The sequence below is a fragment of the Ictalurus punctatus genome, chromosome 12, assembly GCF_001660625.3.
Source record: "Ictalurus punctatus breed USDA103 chromosome 12, Coco_2.0, whole genome shotgun sequence".
Classification (NCBI taxonomy): domain Eukaryota; kingdom Metazoa; phylum Chordata; class Actinopteri; order Siluriformes; family Ictaluridae; genus Ictalurus; species Ictalurus punctatus.
The window spans coordinates 4,116,528-4,137,483 of NC_030427.2; the positions used below are offsets into that span (position 1 = coordinate 4,116,528).

The 20,956-nt window shown below is 45.9% G+C and overlaps 2 protein-coding genes and 9 non-coding genes across 11 annotated transcripts in view; 6 read left to right on the forward strand and 5 right to left on the reverse strand.

The window, feature by feature from the left end:
- Positions 1-20,956, forward strand: part of LOC108272388 (piwi-like protein 1) — a 496,438-nt gene that overhangs the window by 430,259 nt on the left and 45,223 nt on the right. The window lies entirely within an intron of this gene.
- The window catches only part of atg3 (autophagy related 3), a gene marked incomplete in the record, with an annotated part of 729,311 nt that overhangs the window by 250,455 nt on the left and 457,900 nt on the right, over positions 1-20,956 (forward strand).
- trnaw-cca (transfer RNA tryptophan (anticodon CCA)) lies at positions 875-946 on the forward strand. Its single transcript has one exon. It is a non-coding gene; the product is annotated as a tRNA-Trp (tRNA).
- On the reverse strand, positions 1,237-1,309 carry trnak-uuu (transfer RNA lysine (anticodon UUU)). Its single transcript has one exon. It is a non-coding gene; the product is annotated as a tRNA-Lys (tRNA).
- On the forward strand, positions 6,388-6,459 carry trnaw-cca (transfer RNA tryptophan (anticodon CCA)). Its single transcript has one exon. It is a non-coding gene; the product is annotated as a tRNA-Trp (tRNA).
- Positions 9,244-9,316, reverse strand: trnak-uuu (transfer RNA lysine (anticodon UUU)). Its single transcript has one exon. It is a non-coding gene; the product is annotated as a tRNA-Lys (tRNA).
- trnak-uuu (transfer RNA lysine (anticodon UUU)) lies at positions 13,729-13,801 on the reverse strand. Its single transcript has one exon. It is a non-coding gene; the product is annotated as a tRNA-Lys (tRNA).
- trnaw-cca (transfer RNA tryptophan (anticodon CCA)) lies at positions 17,421-17,492 on the forward strand. Its single transcript has one exon. It is a non-coding gene; the product is annotated as a tRNA-Trp (tRNA).
- Positions 17,783-17,855, reverse strand: trnak-uuu (transfer RNA lysine (anticodon UUU)). Its single transcript has one exon. It is a non-coding gene; the product is annotated as a tRNA-Lys (tRNA).
- trnaw-cca (transfer RNA tryptophan (anticodon CCA)) lies at positions 18,951-19,022 on the forward strand. The gene has a single exon. It is a non-coding gene; the product is annotated as a tRNA-Trp (tRNA).
- trnak-uuu (transfer RNA lysine (anticodon UUU)) lies at positions 19,313-19,385 on the reverse strand. The gene has a single exon. It is a non-coding gene; the product is annotated as a tRNA-Lys (tRNA).

Sequence of the window (20,956 nt, forward strand, 5' to 3'; positions counted from 1 at the left end):
TCTTTACCCACTGACTGCCTGCAGTCTGAGACATACAAAGAGACAAGGTTCTTGTGAAACCTGTAAAATGGTGACGTTAACCAAGAGAATGTTGAACTTTGGTCCTATCTATTATGTTGGCCAGTTTCTAAGTTGAGATCAACTTAACCCCAGTGCTTTCTGTTTAACGACCTTGTTCGTATTTTTGTTTACAACTAGCACACTTTTGACCAGCATGTCGCTTGGAAATCGTTACCAGCATAACTCTTATTCGTAAGGCTCACTCTGGAGGCTTGTCTTGGTTCAAGGAATGCCTTCGTGTCATGGTATGAGAACAAGTAGAATAGCATCAGCATTTTTAATTAAACTTGGCTTTTCTGCACAAGGAGACCAAAATTTCTAACAAACACGTTAATTCCACACCACAAACTGACGTGTAATCTTGGCTCTGTATGCCTCGCAAAAAGCAGGTTTACGCCACCTTTGCCACTGATTGCCCATCGTCTGACACGTATAATGACACAAAGGCCTCGTACAAATGGTAAATGTGTGAAGTTACCCAGAAGAAGGCTGAACCATGGTTCTATCGCATAGACACTTGAGTCCCTGAGTTGCGCTTCAGGTATAAGTTGTCCACGCTTCACTCTCACGCACTGGGGTGAGATCTACCATTTGATCTTGAAAATCTCCCTTAATGTTCAGGGAAGGGAAACCTGGCAGGTTATCCCTTTAAAGGGCTTGTGCCCTGTCCTCTGAAAGAGCTCTTGCCCAGATGTCAGACACTAGTCGCAACAGTCACAGCCCACCACCTGTCTCCGAGTTCCAATGCGTCTTGATCGCCACGCCGATGAACAAGTATGCCTTGCACCACGATGCGCTATAGGCTTCGAGCTGGGACCTCGTGGCGCAACGGTACTGCGTCTGACTCCAGATCAGAAGGTTGCGTGTTCAAATCACGTCGGGGTCATTCAATGTGCTCTTTTTCACACAGACCCATGATTTTCTGCGCAGTCTAATAAGGATGCTGTTATATGGACTCCAATCTCTATGATGACCACCCATGTCTTTGTCAACTTCATGCTAAAAGGTAACAAAGCTTAGGTAGCAACACTCTCACCTAGTAACCATTAGTAACTTGACAACCTGCTGAATGTTTACCCTTAGTTTGCCCATTTTGCTTGCTGAACAAAACATGCTGGAAAGAGGCACCTTAGATGGTTTCACTGGACCTCTCAGAGGATCTGGAGGGTACTACAACACCCAAACAGGGACTTGAACCCTGGACCCTCAGATTAAAAGTCTGACGCTCTACCGACTGAGCTATCTGGGCTCGATGAGTGAGAGCGCACTTTACCCTCGAGCTTGTAGGTCAGGCCTGTGGACGCTCTAGTTCAACGGTTCTCACAGACATAAATGGTGCTCAGCCCTTGGCTTGGAAAGGGCCCATCCCATCTGGTTCTCATGGCTTTCTACAAACTGTTAACACAGCTCAGCACCACTATTCAAGGATACAAACCAACAGGGTTCAACCACAGCTCTGTCCTTCATACTTCTTTACCCACTGACTGCCTGCAGTCTGAGACATACAAAGAGACAAGGTTCTTGTGAAACCTGTAAAATGGTGACGTTAACCAAGAGAATGTTGAACTTTGGTCCTATCTGTTATGTTGGCCAGTTTCTAAGTTGAGATCAACTTAACCCCAGTGCTTTCTGTTTAACGACCTTGTTCGTATTTTTGTTTACAACTAGCACACTTTTGACCAGCATGTCGCTTGGAAATCGTTACCAGCATAACTCTTATTCGTAAGGCGCACTCTGAAGGCTTGTCTTGGTTCAAGGAATGCCTTCGTGTCATGGTATGAGAACAAGTAGAATAGCATCAGCATTTTTAATTAAACTTGGCTTTTCTGCACAAGGAGACCAAAATTTCTAACAAACACGTTAATTCCACACCACAAACTGACGTGTAATCTTGGCTCTGTATGCCTCGCAAAAAGCAGGTTTACGCCACCTTTGCCACTGATTGCCCATCGTCTGACACGTATAATGACACAAAGGCCTCGTACAAATGGTAAATGTGTGAAGTTACCCAGAAGAAGGCTGAACCATGGTTCTATCGCATAGACACTTGAGTCCCTGAGTTGCGCTTCAGGTATAAGTTGTCCACGCTTCACTCTCACGCACTGGGGTGAGATCTACCATTTGATCTTGAAAATCTCCCTTAATGTTCAGGGAAGGGAAACCTGGCAGGTTATCCCTTTAAAGGGCTTGTGCCCTGTCCTCTGAAAGAGCTCTTGCCCAGATGTCAGACACTAGTCGCAACAGTCACAGCCCACCACCTGTCTCCGAGTTCCAATGCGTCTTGATCGCCACGCCGATGAACAAGTATGCCTTGCACCACGATGCGCTATAGGCTTCGAGCTGGGACCTCGTGGTGCAACGGAAGTGCGTCTGACTCCAGATCAGAAGGTTCAAATCATGTCGGGGTCATTCAATGTGCTCTTTTTCACACAGACCCATGATTTATTTTCTGTGCAGTCTAATAAGGATGCTGTTATATGGACTCCAATCTCTATGATGACCACCCATGTCTTTGTCAACTTCATGCTAAAAGGTAACAAAGCTTATGTAGCAACACTCTCACCTAGTAACCATTAGTAACTTGACAACCTGCTGAATGTTTACCCTTAGTTTGCCCATTTTGCTTGCTGAACAAAACATGCTGGAAAGAGGCACCTTAGATGGTTTCACTGGACCTCTCAGAGGATCTGGAGGGTACTACAACACCCAAACAGGGACTTGAACCCTGGACCCTCAGATTAAAAGTCTGACGCTCTAGACATAAATGGTGCTCAGCCCTTGGCTTGGAAAGGGCCCATCCCATCTGGTTCTCATGGCTTTCTACAAACTATTAACACAGCTCAGCACCACTATTCAAGGATACAAACCAACAGGGTTCAACCACGGGTCTGTCCTTCATACTTCTTTACCCACTGACTGCCTGCAGTCTGAGACATACAAAGAGACAAGGTTCTTGTGAAACCTGTAAAATGGTGACGTTAACCAAGAGAATGTTGAACTTTGGTCCTATCTGTTATGTTGGCCAGTTTCTAAGTTGAGATCAACTTAACCCCAGTGCTTTCTGTTTAACGACCTTGTTCGTATTTTTGTTTACAACTAGCACACTTTTGACCAGCATGTCGCTTGGAAATCGTTACCAGCATAACTCTTATTCGTAAGGCGCACTCTGAAGGCTTGTCTTGGTTCAAGGAATGCCTTCGTGTCATGGTATGAGAACAAGTAGAATAGCATCAGCATTTTTAATTAAACTTGGCTTTTCTGCACAAGGAGACCAAAATTTCTAACAAACACGTTAATTCCACACCACAAACTGACGTGTAATCTTGGCTCTGTATGCCTCGCAAAAAGCAGGTTTACGCCACCTTTGCCACTGATTGCCCATCGTCTGACACGTATAATGACACAAAGGCCTCGTACAAATGGTAAATGTGTGAAGTTACCCAGAAGAAGGCTGAACCATGGTTCTATCGCATAGACACTTGAGTCCCTGAGTTGCGCTTCAGGTATAAGTTGTCCACGCTTCACTCTCACGCACTGGGGTGAGATCTACCATTTGATCTTGAAAATCTCCCTTAATGTTCAGGGAAGGGAAACCTGGCAGGTTATCCCTTTAAAGGGCTTGTGCCCTGTCCTCTGAAAGAGCTCTTGCCCAGATGTCAGACACTAGTCGCAACAGTCACAGCCCACCACCTGTCTCCGAGTTCCAATGCGTCTTGATCGCCACGCCGATGAACAAGTATGCCTTGCACCACGATGCGCTATAGGCTTCGAGCTGGGACCTCGTGGCGCAACGGAAGTGCGTCTGACTCCAGATCAGAAGGTTCAAATCATGTCGGGGTCATTCAATGTGCTCTTTTTCACACAGACCCATGATTTATTTTCTGTGCAGTCTAATAAGGATGCTGTTATATGGACTCCAATCTCTATGATGACCACCCATGTCTTTGTCAACTTCATGCTAAAAGGTAACAAAGCTTAGGTAGCAACACTCTCACCTAGTAACCATTAGTAACTTGACAACCTGCTGAATGTTTACCCTTAGTTTGCCCTTAGTTTTTGCTTGTTTACCCTTAGTTTTTGCTTGCTGAACAAAACATGCTGGAAAGAGGCACCTTAGATGGTTTCACTGGACCTCTCAGAGGATCTGGAGGGTACTACAACACCCAAACAGGCACTTGAACCCTGGACCCTCAGATTAAAAGTCTGATGCTCTACCGACTGAGCTATCTGGGCTCGAGAGGAGAGAGAGCGCACTTTACCCTGGAGCTTGTAGGTCAGGCCTGTGGACGCTCTAGTTCAACGGTTCTCACAGACATAAATGGTGCTCAGCCCTTGGCTTGGAAAGGGCCCATCCCATCTGGTTCTCATGGCTTTCTACAAACTGTTAACACAGCTCAGCACCACTATTCAAGGATACAAACCAACAGGGTTCAACCACAGCTCTTTCCTTCATACTTCTTTACCCACTGACTGCCTGCAGTCTGAGACATACAAAGAGACAAGGTTCTTGTGAAACCTGTAAAATGGTGACGTTAACCAAGAGAATGTTGAACTTTGGTCCTATCTATTATGTTGGCCAGTTTCTAAGTTGAGATCAACTTAACCCCAGTGCTTTCTGTTTAACGACCTTGTTCGTATTTTTGTTTACAACTAGCACACTTTTGACCAGCATGTCGCTTGGAAATCGTTACCAGCATAACTCTTATTCGTAAGGCGCACTCTGAAGGCTTGTCTTGGTTCAAGGAATGCCTTCGTGTCATGGTATGAGAACAAGTAGAATAGCATCAGCATTTTTAATTAAACTTGGCTTTTCTGCACAAGGAGACCAAAATTTCTAACAAACACGTTAATTCCACACCACAAACTGACGTGTAATCTTGGCTCTGTATGCCTCGCAAAAAGCAGGTTTACGCCACCTTTGCCACTGATTGCCCATCGTCTGACACGTATAATGACACAAAGGCCTCGTACAAATGGTAAATGTGTGAAGTTACCCAGAAGAAGGCTGAACCATGGTTCTATCGCATAGGCAGTTGAGTCCCTGAGTTGCGCTTCAGGTATAAGTTGTCCGCGCTTCACTCTCACGCACTGGGGTGAGATCTACCATTTGATCTTGAAAATCTCCCTTAATGTCCAGGGAAGGGAAACCAGGCAGGTTATGCCTTTAAAGGGCTCGTGCCTTGTCCTCTGAAAGAGCTCTTGCCCAGATGTCAGACACTAGTCGCAACAGTCACAGCCCACCACCTGTCACTTTACCCTCGAGCTTGTAGGTCAGGCCTGTGGACGCTCTAGTTCAACGGTTCTCACAGACATAAATGGTGCTCAGCCCTTGGCTTGGAAAGGGCCCATCCCATCTGGTTCTCATGGCTTTCTACAAACTATTAACACAGCTCAGCACCACTATTCAAGGATACAAACCAACAGGGTTCAACCACAGCTCTGTCCTTCATACTTCTTTACCCACTGACTGCCTGCAGTCTGAGACATACAAAGAGACAAGGTTCTTGTGAAACCTGTAAAATGGTGACGTTAACCAAGAGAATGTTGAACTTTGGTCCTATCTGTTATGTTGGCCAGTTTCTAAGTTGAGATCAACTTAACCCCAGTGCTTTCTGTTTAACGACCTTGTTCGTATTTTTGTTTACAACTAGCACACTTTTGACCAGCATGTCGCTTGGAAATCGTTACCAGCATAACTCTTATTCGTAAGGCGCACTCTGAAGGCTTGTCTTGGTTCAAGGAATGCCTTCGTGTCATGGTATGAGAACAAGTAGAATAGCATCAGCATTTTTAATTAAACTTGGCTTTTCTGCACAAGGAGACCAAAATTTCTAACAAACACGTTAATTCCACACCACAAACTGACGTGTAATCTTGGCTCTGTATGCCTCGCAAAAAGCAGGTTTACGCCACCTTTGCCACTGATTGCCCATCGTCTGACACGTATAATGACACAAAGGCCTCGTACAAATGGTAAATGTGTGAAGTTACCCAGAAGAAGGCTGAACCATGGTTCTATCGCATAGACACTTGAGTCCCTGAGTTGCGCTTCAGGTATAAGTTGTCCACGCTTCACTCTCACGCACCGGGGTGAGATCTACCATTTGATCTTGAAAATCTCCCTTAATGTTCAGGGAAGGGAAACCTGGCAGGTTATCCCTTTAAAGGGCTCGTGCCCTGTCCTCTGAAAGAGCTCTTGCCCAGATGTCAGACACTAGTCGCAACAGTCACAGCCCACCACCTGTCTCCGAGTTCCAATGCGTCTTGATCGCCACGCCGATGAACAAGTATGCCTTGCACCACGATGCGCTATAGGCTTCGAGCTGGGACCTCGTGGCGCAACGGAAGTGTGTCTGACTCCAGATCAGAAGGTTGCGTGTTCAAATCACGTCGGGGTCATTCAATGTGCTCTTTTTCACACAGACCCATGATTTTCTGCGCAGTCTAATAAGGATGCTGTTATATGGACTCCAATCTCTATGATGACCACCCATGTCTTTGTCAACTTCATGCTAAAAGGTAACAAAGCTTATGTAGCAACACTCTCACCTAGTAACCATTAGTAACTTGACAACCTGCTGAATGTTTACCCTTAGTTTGCCCATTTTGCTTGCTGAACAAAACATGCTGGCATGTCGCTTGTCGCTTGGAAATCGTTACCAGCATAACTCTTATTCGTAAGGCGCACTCTGGAGGCTTGTCTTGGTTCAAGGAATGCCTTCGTGTCATGGTATGAGAACAAGTAGAATAGCATCAGCATTTTTAATTAAACTTGGCTTTTCTGCACAAGGAGACCAAAATTTCTAACAAACACGTTAATTCCACACCACAAACTGACGTGTAATCTTGGCTCTGTATGCCTCGCAAAAAGCAGGTTTACGCCACCTTTGCCACTGATTGCCCATCGTCTGACACGTATAATGACACAAAGGCCTCGTACAAATGGTAAATGTGTGAAGTTACCCAGAAGAAGGCTGAACCATGGTTCTATCGCATAGACACTTGAGTCCCTGAGTTGCGCTTCAGGTATAAGTTGTCCACGCTTCACTCTCACGCACTGGGGTGAGATCTACCATTTGATCTTGAAAATCTCCCTTAATGTTCAGGGAAGGGAAACCTGGCAGGTTATCCCTTTAAAGGGCTTGTGCCCTGTCCTCTGAAAGAGCTCTTGCCCAGATGTCAGACACTAGTCGCAACAGTCACAGCCCACCACCTGTCTCCGAGTTCCAATGCGTCTTGATCGCCACGCCGATGAACAAGTATGCCTTGCACCACGATGCGCTATAGGCTTCGAGCTGGGACCTCGTGGCGCAACGGAAGTGCGTCTGACTCCAGATCAGAAGGTTCAAATCATGTCGGGGTCATTCAATGTGCTCTTTTTCACACAGACCCATGATTTATTTTCTGTGCAGTCTAATAAGGATGCTGTTATATGGACTCCAATCTCTATGATGACCACCCATGTCTTTGTCAACTTCATGCTAAAAGGTAACAAAGCTTAGGTAGCAACACTCTCACCTAGTAACCATTAGTAACTTGACAACCTGCTGAATGTTTACCCTTAGTTTGCCCATTTTGCTTGCTGAACAAAACATGCTGGAAAGAGGCACCTTAGATGGTTTCACTGGACCTCTCAGAGGATCTGGAGGGTACTACAACACCCAAACAGGCACTTGAACCCTGGACCCTCAGATTAAAAGTCTGATGCTCTACCGACTGAGCTATCTGGGCTCGAGAGGAGAGAGAGCGCACTTTACCCTGGAGCTTGTAGGTCAGGCCTGTGGACGCTCTAGTTCAACGGTTCTCACAGACATAAATGGTGCTCAGCCCTTGGCTTGGAAAGGGCCCATCCCATCTGGTTCTCATGGCTTTCTACAAACTGTTAACACAGCTCAGCACCACTATTCAAGGATACAAACCAACAGGGTTCAACCACAGCTCTTTCCTTCATACTTCTTTACCCACTGACTGCCTGCAGTCTGAGACATACAAAGAGACAAGGTTCTTGTGAAACCTGTAAAATGGTGACGTTAACCAAGAGAATGTTGAACTTTGGTCCTATCTATTATGTTGGCCAGTTTCTAAGTTGAGATCAACTTAACCCCAGTGCTTTCTGTTTAACGACCTTGTTCGTATTTTTGTTTACAACTAGCACACTTTTGACCAGCATGTCGCTTGGAAATCGTTACCAGCATAACTCTTATTCGTAAGGCGCACTCTGAAGGCTTGTCTTGGTTCAAGGAATGCCTTCGTGTCATGGTATGAGAACAAGTAGAATAGCATCAGCATTTTTAATTAAACTTGGCTTTTCTGCACAAGGAGACCAAAATTTCTAACAAACACGTTAATTCCACACCACAAACTGACGTGTAATCTTGGCTCTGTATGCCTCGCAAAAAGCAGGTTTACGCCACCTTTGCCACTGATTGCCCATCGTCTGACACGTATAATGACACAAAGGCCTCGTACAAATGGTAAATGTGTGAAGTTACCCAGAAGAAGGCTGAACCATGGTTCTATCGCATAGGCAGTTGAGTCCCTGAGTTGCGCTTCAGGTATAAGTTGTCCGCGCTTCACTCTCACGCACTGGGGTGAGATCTACCATTTGATCTTGAAAATCTCCCTTAATGTCCAGGGAAGGGAAACCAGGCAGGTTATCCCTTTAAAGGGCTCGTGCCTTGTCCTCTGAAAGAGCTCTTGCCCAGATGTCAGACACTAGTCGCAACAGTCACAGCCCACCACCTGTCTCCGAGTTCCAATGCGTCTTGATCGCCACGCCGATGAACAAGTATGCCTTGCACCATGATGCGCTATAGGCTTCGAGCTGGGACCTCGTGGCGCAACGGAAGTGCGTCTGACTCCAGATCAGAAGGTTCAAATCATGTCGGGGTCATTCAATGTGCTCTTTTTCACACAGACCCATGATTTTCTGCGCAGTCTAATAAGGATGCTGTTATATGGACTCCAATCTCTATGATGACCACCCATGTCTTTGTCAACTTCATGCTAAAAGGTAACAAAGCTTAGGTAGCAACAATCTCACCTGGTAACCATTAGTAACTTGACAATCTGCTGAATGTTTACCCTTAGTTTGCCCATTTTGCTTGCTGAACAAAACATGCTGGAAAGAGGCACCTTAGATGGTTTCACTGGACCTCTCAGAAGATATGGAGGGTACTACAACACCCAAACAGGGACTTGAACCCTGGACCCTCAGATTAAAAGTCTGACGCTCTACCGACTGAGCTATCTGGGCTCGAGGAGCGAGAGTGCACTTTACCCTGGAGCTTGTAGGTCAGGCCTGTGGACACTCTAGTTCAACGGTTCTCACAGACATAAATGGTGCTCAGCCCTTGGCTTGGAAAGGGCCCATCCCATCTGGTTCTCATGGCTTTCTACAAACTATTAACACAGCTCAGCACCACTATTCAAGGATACAAACCAACAGGGTTCAACCACAGCTCTGTCCTTCATACTTCTTTACCCACTGACTGCCTGCAGTCTGAGACATACAAAGAGACAAGGTTCTTGTGAAACCTGTAAAATGGTGACGTTAACCAAGAGAATGTTGAACTTTGGTCCTATCTGTTATGTTGGCCAGTTTCTAAGTTGAGATCAACTTAACCCCAGTGCTTTCTGTTTAACGACCTTGTTCGTATTTTTGTTTACAACTAGCACACTTTTGACCAGCATGTCGCTTGGAAATCGTTACCAGCATAACTCTTATTCGTAAGGCGCACTCTGAAGGCTTGTCTTGGTTCAAGGAATGCCTTCGTGTCATGGTATGAGAACAAGTAGAATAGCATCAGCATTTTTAATTAAACTTGGCTTTTCTGCACAAGGAGACCAAAATTTCTAACAAACACGTTAATTCCACACCACAAACTGACGTGTAATCTTGGCTCTGTATGCCTCGCAAAAAGCAGGTTTACGCCACCTTTGCCACTGATTGCCCATCGTCTGACACGTATAATGACACAAAGGCCTCGTACAAATGGTAAATGTGTGAAGTTACCCAGAAGAAGGCTGAACCATGGTTCTATCGCATAGGCACTTGAGTCCCTGAGTTGCGCTTCAGGTATAAGTTGTCCGCGCTTCACTCTCACGCACTGGGGTGAGATCTACCATTTGATCTTGAAAATCTCCCTTAATGTCCAGGGAAGGGAAACCAGGCAGGTTATCCCTTTAAAGGGCTCGTGCCTTGTCCTCTGAAAGAGCTCTTGCCCAGATGTCAGACACTAGTCGCAACAGTCACAGCCCACCACCTGTCTCCGAGTTCCAATGCGTCTTGATCGCCACGCCGATGAACAAGTATGCCTTGCACCATGATGCGCTATAGGCTTCGAGCTGGGACCTCGTGGCGCAACGGAAGTGCGTCTGACTCCAGATCAGAAGGTTCAAATCATGTCGGGGTCATTCAATGTGCTCTTTTTCACACAGACCCATGATTTTCTGCGCAGTCTAATAAGGATGCTGTTATATGGACTCCAATCTCTATGATGACCACCCATGTCTTTGTCAACTTCATGCTAAAAGGTAACAAAGCTTAGGTAGCAACACTCTCACCTAGTAACCATTAGTAACTTGACAATCTGCTGAATGTTTACCCTTAGTTTGCCCATTTTGCTTGCTGAACAAAACATGCTGGAAAGAGGCACCTTAGATGGTTTCACTGGACCTCTCAGAGGATCTGGAGGGTACTACAACACCCAAACAGGGACTTGAATCCTGGACCCTCAGATTAAAAGTCTGACGCTCTACCGACTGAGCTATCTGGGCTCGATGAGTAAGAGCGCACTTTACCCTGGAGCTTGTAGGTCAGGCCTGTGGACGCTCTAGTTCAACGGTTCTCACAGACATAAATGGTGCTCAGCCCTTGGCTTGGAAAGGGCCCATCCCATCTGGTTCTCATGGCTTTCTACAAACTATTAACACAGCTCAGCACCACTATTCAAGGATACAAACCAACAGGGTTCAACCACAGCTCTGTCCTTCATACTTCTTTACCCACTGACTGCCTGCAGTCTGAGACATACAAAGAGACAAGGTTCTTGTGAAACCTGTAAAATGGTGACGTTAACCAAGAGAATGTTGAACTTTGGTCCTATCTGTTATGTTGGCCAGTTTCTAAGTTGAGATCAACTTAACCCCAGTGCTTTCTGTTTAACGACCTTGTTCGTATTTTTGTTTACAACTAGCACACTTTTGACCAGCATGTCGCTTGGAAATCGTTACCAGCATAACTCTTATTCGTAAGGGGCACTCTGAAGGCTTGTCTTGGTTCAAGGAATGCCTTCGTGTCATGGTATGAGAACAAGTAGAATAGCATCAGCATTTTTAATTAAACTTGGCTTTTCTGCACAAGGAGACCAAAATTTTTAACAAACACGTTAATTCCACACCACAAACTGACGTGTAATCTTGGCTCTGTATGCCTCGCAAAAAGCAGGTTTACGCCACCTTTGCCACTGATTGCCCATCGTCTGACACGTATAATGACACAAAGGCCTCGTACAAATGGTAAATGTGTGAAGTTACCCAGAAGAAGGCTGAACCATGGTTCTATCGCATAGACACTTGAGTCCCTGAGTTGCGCTTCAGGTATAAGTTGTCCACGCTTCACTCTCACGCACTGGGGTGAGATCTACCATTTGATCTTGAAAATCTCCCTTAATGTTCAGGGAAGGGAAACCTGGCAGGTTATCCCTTTAAAGGGCTTGTGCCCTGTCCTCTGAAAGAGCTCTTGCCCAGATGTCAGACACTAGTCGCAACAGTCACAGCCCACCACCTGTCTCCGAGTTCCAATGCGTCTTGATCGCCACGCCGATGAACAAGTATGCCTTGCACCACGATGCGCTATAGGCTTCGAGCTGGGACCTCGTGGCGCAACGGAAGTGCGTCTGACTCCAGATCAGAAGGTTCAAATCATGTCGGGGTCATTCAATGTGCTCTTTTTCACACAGACCCATGATTTATTTTCTGTGCAGTCTAATAAGGATGCTGTTATATGGACTCCAATCTCTATGATGACCACCCATGTCTTTGTCAACTTCATGCTAAAAGGTAACAAAGCTTATGTAGCAACACTCTCACCTAGTAACCATTAGTAACTTGACAACCTGCTGAATGTTTACCCTTAGTTTGCCCATTTTGCTTGCTGAACAAAACATGCTGGAAAGAGGCACCTTAGATGGTTTCACTGGACCTCTCAGAGGATCTGGAGGGTACTACAACACCCAAACAGGGACTTGAACCCTGGACCCTCAGATTAAAAGTCTGACGCTCTAGACATAAATGGTGCTCAGCCCTTGGCTTGGAAAGGGCCCATCCCATCTGGTTCTCATGGCTTTCTACAAACTGTTAACACAGCTCAGCACCACTATTCAAGGATACAAACCAACAGGGTTCAACCACGGCTCTGTCCTTCATACTTCTTTACCCACTGACTGCCTGCAGTCTGAGACATACAAAGAGACAAGGTTCTTGTGAAACCTGTAAAATGGTGACGTTAACCAAGAGAATGTTGAACTTTGGTCCTATCTGTTATGTTGGCCAGTTTCTAAGTTGAGATCAACTTAACCCCAGTGCTTTCTGTTTAACGACCTTGTTCGTATTTTTGTTTACAACTAGCACACTTTTGACCAGCATGTCGCTTGGAAATCGTTACCAGCATAACTCTTATTCGTAAGGCGCACTCTGAAGGCTTGTCTTGGTTCAAGGAATGCCTTCGTGTCATGGTATGAGAACAAGTAGAATAGCATCAGCATTTTTAATTAAACTTGGCTTTTCTGCACAAGGAGACCAAAATTTCTAACAAACACGTTAATTCCACACCACAAACTGACGTGTAATCTTGGCTCTGTATGCCTCGCAAAAAGCAGGTTTACGCCACCTTTGCCACTGATTGCCCATCGTCTGACACGTATAATGACACAAAGGCCTCGTACAAATGGTAAATGTGTGAAGTTACCCAGAAGAAGGCTGAACCATGGTTCTATCGCATAGGCAGTTGAGTCCCTGAGTTGCGCTTCAGGTATAAGTTGTCCACGCTTCACTCTCACGCACTGGGGTGAGATCTACCATTTGATCTTGAAAATCTCCCTTAATGTTCAGGGAAGGGAAACCTGGCAGGTTATCCCTTTAAAGGGCTTGTGCCCTGTCCTCTGAAAGAGCTCTTGCCCAGATGTCAGACACTAGTCGCAACAGTCACAGCCCACCACCTGTCTCCGAGTTCCAATGCGTCTTGATCGCCACGCCGATGAACAAGTATGCCTTGCACCACGATGCGCTATAGGCTTCGAGCTGGGACCTCGTGGCGCAACGGTACTGCGTCTGACTCCAGGTCAGAAGGTTGCGTGTTCAAATCATGTCGGGGTCATTCAATGTGCTCTTTTTCACACAGACCCATGATTTTCTGCGCAGTCTAATAAGGATGCTGTTATATGGACTCCAATCTCTATGATGACCACCCATGTCTTTGTCAACTTCATGCTAAAAGGTAACAAAGCTTAGGTAGCAACACTCTCACCTAGTAACCATTAGTAACTTGACAACCTGCTGAATGTTTACCCTTAGTTTGCCCATTTTGCTTGCTGAACAAAATATGCTGGAAAGAGGCACCTTAGATGGTTTCACTGGACCTCTCAGAGGATCTGGAGGGTACTACAACACCCAAACAGGGACTTGAACCCTGGACCCTCAGATTAAAAGTCTGACGCTCTACCGACTGAGCTATCTGGGCTCGATGAGTGAGAGCGCACTTTACCCTGGAGCTTGTAGGTCAGGCCTGTGGACGCTCTAGTTCAACGGTTCTCACAGACATAAATGGTGCTCAGCCCTTGGCTTGGAAAGGGCCCATCCCATCTGGTTCTCATGGCTTTCTACAAACTATTAACACAGCTCAGCACCACTATTCAAGGATACAAACCAACAGGGTTCAACCACAGCTCTGTCCTTCATACTTCTTTACCCACTGACTGCCTGCTGTCTGAGACATACAAAGAGACAAGGTTCTTGTGAAACCTGTAAAATGGTGACGTTAACCAAGAGAATGTTGAACTTTGGTCCTATCTGTTATGTTGGCCAGTTTCTAAGTTGAGATCAACTTAACCCCAGTGCTTTCTGTTTAACGACCTTGTTCGTATTTTTGTTTACAACTAGCACACTTTTGACCAGCATGTCGCTTGGAAATCGTTACCAGCATAACTCTTATTCGTAAGGCGCACTCTGAAGGCTTGTCTTGGTTCAAGGAATGCCTTCGTGTCATGGTATGAGAACAAGTAGAATAGCATCAGCATTTTTAATTAAACTTGGCTTTTCTGCACAAGGAGACCAAAATTTCTAACAAACACGTTAATTCCACACCACAAACTGACGTGTAATCTTGGCTCTGTATGCCTCGCAAAAAGCAGGTTTACGCCACCTTTGCCACTGATTGCCCATCGTCTGACACGTATAATGACACAAAGGCCTCGTACAAATGGTAAATGTGTGAAGTTACCCAGAAGAAGGCTGAACCATGGTTCTATCGCATAGGCAGTTGAGTCCCTGAGTTGCGCTTCAGGTATAAGTTGTCCGCGCTTCACTCTCACGCACTGGGGTGAGATCTACCATTTGATCTTGAAAATCTCCCTTAATGTCCAGGGAAGGGAAACCAGGCAGGTTATGCCTTTAAAGGGCTCGTGCCTTGTCCTCTGAAAGAGCTCTTGCCCAGATGTCAGACACTAGTCGCAACAGTCACAGCCCACCACCTGTCTCCGAGTTCCAATGCGTCTTGATCGCCACGCCGATGAACAAGTATGCCTTGCACCATGATGCGCTATAGGCTTCGAGCTAGGACCTCGTGGCGCAACGGAAGTGCGTCTGACTCCAGATCAGAAGGTTCAAATCATGTCGGGGTCATTCAATGTGCTCTTTTTCACACAGACCCATGATTTATTTTCTGTGCAGTCTAATAAGGATGCTGTTATATGGACTCCAATCTCTATGATGACCACCCATGTCTTTGTCAACTTCATGCTAAAAGGTAACAAAGCTTAGGTAGCAACACTCTCACCTAGTAACCATTAGTAACTTGACAACCTGCTGAATGTTTACCCTTAGTTTGCCCATTTTGCTTGCTGAACAAAACATGCCGGAAAGAGGCACCTTAGATGGTTTCACTGGACCTCTCAGAGGATCTGGAGGGTACTACAACACCCAAACAGGCACTTGAACCCTGGACCCTCAGATTAAAAGTCTGATGCTCTACCGACTGAGCTATCTGGGCTCGAGGAGCGAGAGCGCACTTTACCCTGGAGCTTGTAGGTCAGGCCTGTGGACGCTCTAGTTCAACGGTTCTCACAGACATAAATGGTGCTCAGCCCTTGGCTTGGAAAGGGCCCATCCCATCTGGTTCTCATGGCTTTCTACAAACTATTAACACAGCTCAGCACCACTATTCAAGGATACAAACCAACAGGGTTCAACCACGGCTCTGTCCTTCATACTTCTTTACCCACTGACTGCCTGCAGTCTGAGACATACAAAGAGACAAGGTTCTTGTGAAACCTGTAAAATGGTGACGTTAACCAAGAGAATGTTGAACTTTGGTCCTATCTGTTATGTTGGCCAGTTTCTAAGTTGAGATCAACTTAACCCCAGTGCTTTCTGTTTAACGACCTTGTTCGTATTTTTGTTTACAACTAGCACACTTTTGAACAGCATGTCGCTTGGAAATCGTTACCAGCATAACTCTTATTCGTAAGGCGCACTCTGAAGGCTTGTCTTGGTTCAAGGAATGCCTTCGTGTCATGGTATGAGAACAAGTAGAATAGCATCAGCATTTTTAATTAAACTTGGCTTTTCTGCACAAGGAGACCAAAATTTCTAACAAACACGTTAATTCCACACCACAAACTGACGTGTAATCTTGGCTCTGTATGCCTCGCAAAAAGCAGGTTTACGCCACCTTTGCCACTGATTGCCCATCGTCTGACACGTATAATGACACAAAGGCCTCGTACAAATGGTAAATGTGTGAAGTTACCCAGAAGAAGGCTGAACCATGGTTCTATCGCATAGGCAGTTGAGTCCCTGAGTTGCGCTTCAGGTATAAGTTGTCCGTGCTTCACTCTCACGCACCGGGGTGAGATCTACCATTTGATCTTGAAAATCTCCCTTAATGTCCAGGGAAGGGAAACCAGGCAGGTTATGCCTTTAAAGGGCTCGTGCCTTGTCCTCTGAAAGAGCTCTTGCCCAGATGTCAGACACTAGTCGCAACAGTCACAGCCCACCACCTGTCACTTTACCCTCGAGCTTGTAGGTCAGGCCTGTGGATGCTCTAGTTCAACGGTTCTCACAGACATAAATGGTGCTCAGCCCTTGGCTTGGAAAGGGCCCATCCCATCTGGTTCTCATGGCTTTCTACAAACTATTAACACAGCTCAGCACCACTATTCAAGGATACAAACCAACAGGGTTCAACCACGGCTCTGTCCTTCATACTTCTTTACCCACTGACTGCCTGCAGTCTGAGACATACAAAGAGACAAGGTTCTTGTGAAACCTGTAAAATGGTGACGTTAACCAAGAGAATGTTGAACTTTGGTCCTATCTATTATGTTGGCCAGTTTCTAAGTTGAGATCAACTTAACCCCAGTGCTTTCTGTTTAACGACCTTGTTCGTATTTTTGTTTACAACTAGCACACTTTTGACCAGCATGTCGCTTGGAAATCGTTACCAGCATAACTCTTATTCGTAAGGCTCACTCTGGAGGCTTGTCTTGGTTCAAGGAATGCCTTCGTGTCATGGTATGAGAACAAGTAGAATAGCATCAGCATTTTTAATTAAACTTGGCTTTTCTGCACAAGGAGACCAAAATTTCTAACAAACACGTTAATTCCACACCACAAACTGACGTGTAATCTTGGCTCTGTATGCCTCGCAAAAAGCAGGTTTACGCCACCTTTGCCACTGATTGCCCATCGTCTGACACGTATAATGACACAAAGGCCTCGTACAAATGGTAAATGTGTGAAGTTACCCAGAAGAAGGCTGAACCATGGTTCTATCGCATAGGCAGTTGAGTCCCTGAGTTGCGCTTCAGGTATAAGTTGTCCGCGCTTCACTCTCACGCACTGGGGTGAGATCTACCATTTGATCTTGAAAATCTCCCTTAATGTCCAGGGAAGGGAAACCAGGCAGGTTATGCCTTTAAAGGGCTCGTGCCTTGTCCTCTGAAAGAGCTCTTGCCCAGATGTCAGACACTAGTCGCAACAGTCACAGCCCACCACCTGTCTCCGAGTTCCAATGCGTCTTGATCGCCACGCCGATGAACAAGTATGCCTTGCACCACGATGCGCTATAGGCTTCGAGCTGGGACCTCGTGGCGCAACGGTACTGCGTCTGACTCCAGATCAGAAGGTTGCGTGTTCAAATCACGTCGGGGTCATTCAATGTGCTCTTTTTCACACAGACCCATGATTTTCTGCGCAGTCTAATAAGGATGCTGTTATATGGACTCCAATCTCTATGATGACCACCCATGTCTTTGTCAACTTCATGCTAAAAGGTAACAAAGCTTAGGTAGCAACACTCTCACCTAGTAACCATTAGTAACTTGACAACCTGCTGAATGTTTACCCTTAGTTTGCCCATTTTGCTTGCTGAACAAAACATGCTGGAAAGAGGCACCTTAGATGGTTTCACTGGACCTCTCAGAGGATCTGGAGGGTACTACAACACCCAAACAGGGACTTGAACCCTGGACCCTCAGATTAAAAGTCTGACGCTCTACCGACTGAGCTATCTGGGCTCGATGAGTGAGAGCGCACTTTACCCTGGAGCTTGTAGGTCAGGCCTGTGGACGCTCTAGTTCAACGGTTCTCACAGACATAAATGGTGCTCAGCCCTTGGCTTGGAAAGGGCCCATCCCATCTGGTTCTCATGGCTTTCTACAAACTATTAACACAGCTCAGCACCACTATTCAAGGATACAAACCAACAGGGTTCAACCACAGCTCTGTCCTTCATACTTCTTTACCCACTGACTGCCTGCAGTCTGAGACATACAAAGAGACAAGGTTCTTGTGAAACCTGTAAAATGGTGACGTTAACCAAGAGAATGTTGAACTTTGGTCCTATCTGTTATGTTGGCCAGTTTCTAAGTTGAGATCAACTTAACCCCAGTGCTTTCTGTTTAACGACCTTGTTCGTATTTTTGTTTACAACTAGCACACTTTTGACCAGCATGTCGCTTGGAAATCGTTACCAGCATAACTCTTATTCGTAAGGCGCACTCTGAAGGCTTGTCTTGGTTCAAGGAATGCCTTCGTGTCATGGTATGAGAACAAGTAGAATAGCATCAGCATTTTTAATTAAACTTGGCTTTTCTGCACAAGGAGACCAAAATTTCTAACAAACACGTTAATTCCACACCACAAACTGACGTGTAATCTTGGCTCTGTATGCCTCGCAAAAAGCAGGTTTACGCCACCTTTGCCACTGATTGCCCATCGTCTGACACGTATAATGACACAAAGGCCTCGTACAAATGGTAACTGTGTGAAGTTACCCAGAAGAAGGCTGAACCATGGTTCTATCGCATAGGCAGTTGAGTCCCTGAGTTGCGCTTCAGGTATAAGTTGTCCACGCTTCACTCTCACGCACTGGGGTGAGATCTACCATTTGATCTTGAAAATCTCCCTTAATGTTCAGGGAAGGGAAACCTGGCAGGTTATCCCTTTAAAGGGCTTGTGCCCTGTCCTCTGAAAGAGCTCTTGCCCAGATGTCAGACACTAGTCGCAACAGTCACAGCCCACCACCTGTCTCCGAGTTCCAACGCGTCTTGATCGCCACGCCGATGAACAAGTATGCCTTGCACCACGATGCGCTATAGGCTTCGAGCTGGGACCTCGTGGCGCAACGGTACTGCGTCTGACTCCAGATCAGAAGGTTGCGTGTTCAAATCACGTCGGGGTCATTCAATGTGCTCTTTTTCACACAGACCCATGATTTTCTGCGCAGTCTAATAAGGATGCTGTTATATGGACTCCAATCTCTATGATGACCACCCATGTCTTTGTCAACTTCATGCTAAAAGGTAACAAAGCTTAGGTAGCAACACTCTCACCTAGTAACCATTAGTAACTTGACAACCTGCTGAATGTTTACCCTTAGTTTGCCCATTTTGCTTGCTGAACAAAACATGCTGGAAAGAGGCACCTTAGATGGTTTCACTGGACCTCTCAGAGGATCTGGAGGGTACTACAACACCCAAACAGGGACTTGAACCCTGGACCCTCAGATTAAAAGTCTGACGCTCTACCGACTGAGCTATCTGGGCTCGATGAGTGAGAGCGCACTTTACCCTGGAGCTTGTAGGTCAAGCCTGTGGACGCTCTAGTTCAACGGTTCTCACAGACATAAATGGTGCTCAGCCCTTGGCTTGGAAAGGGCCCATCCCATCTGGTTCTCATGGCTTTCTACAAACTATTAACACAGCTCAGCACCACTATTCAAGGATACAAACCAACAGGGTTCAACCACGGGTCTGTCCTTCATACTTCTTTACCCACTGACTGCCTGCAGTCTGAGACATACAAAGAGACAAGGTTCTTGTGAAACCTGTAAAATGGTGACGTTAACCAAGAGAATGTTGAACTTTGGTCCTATCTGTTATGTTGGCCAGTTTCTAAGTTGAGATCAACTTAACCCCAGTGCTTTCTGTTTAACGACCTTGTTCGTATTTTTGTTTACAACTAGCACACTTTTGACCAGCATGTCGCTTGGAAATCGTTACCAGCATAACTCTTATTCGTAAGGCGCACTCTGAAGGCTTGTCTTGGTTCAAGGAATGCCTTCGTGTCATGGTATGAGAACAAGTAGAATAGCATCAGCATTTTTAATTAAACTTGGCTTTTCTGCACAAGGAGACCAAAATTTCTAACAAACACGTTAATTCCACACCACAAACTGACGTGTAATCTTGGCTCTGTATGCCTCGCAAAAAGCAGGTTTACGCCACCTTTGCCACTGATTGCCCATCGTCTGACACGTATAATGACACAAAGGCCTCGTACAAATGGTAAATGTGTGAAGTTACCCAGAAGAAGGCTGAACCATGGTTCTATCGCATAGGCAGTTGAGTCCCTGAGTTGCGCTTCAGGTATAAGTTGTCCGCGCTTCACTCTCACGCACTGGGGTGAGATCTACCATTTGATCTTGAAAATCTCCCTTAATGTCCAGGGAAGGGAAACCAGGCAGGTTATGCCTTTAAAGGGCTCGTGCCTTGTCCTCTGAAAGAGCTCTTGCCCAGATGTCAGACACTAGTCGCAACAGTCACAGCCCACCACCTGTCACTTTACCCTCGAGCTTGTAGGTCAGGCCTGTGGATGCTCTAGTTCAACGGTTCTCACAGACATAAATGGTGCTCAGCCCTTGGCTTGGAAAGGGCCCATCCCATCTGGTTCTCATGGCTTTCTACAAACTATTAACACAGCTCAGCACCACTATTCAAGGATACAAACCAACAGGGTTCAACCACGGGTCTGTCCTTCATACTTCTTTACCCACTGACTGCCTGCAGTCTGAGACATACAAAGAGACAAGGTTCTTGTGAAACCTGTAAAATGGTGACGTTAACCAAGAGAATGTTGAACTTTGGTCCTATCTATTATGTTGGCCAGTTTCTAAGTTGAGATCAACTTAACCCCAGTGCTTTCTGTTTAACGACCTTGTTCGTATTTTTGTTTACAACTAGCACACTTTTGACCAGCATGTCGCTTGGAAATCGTTACCAGCATAACTCTTATTCGTAAGGCTCACTCTGGAGGCTTGTCTTGGTTCAAGGAATGCCTTCGTGTCATGGTATGAGAACAAGTAGAATAGCATCAGCATTTTTAATTAAACTTGGCT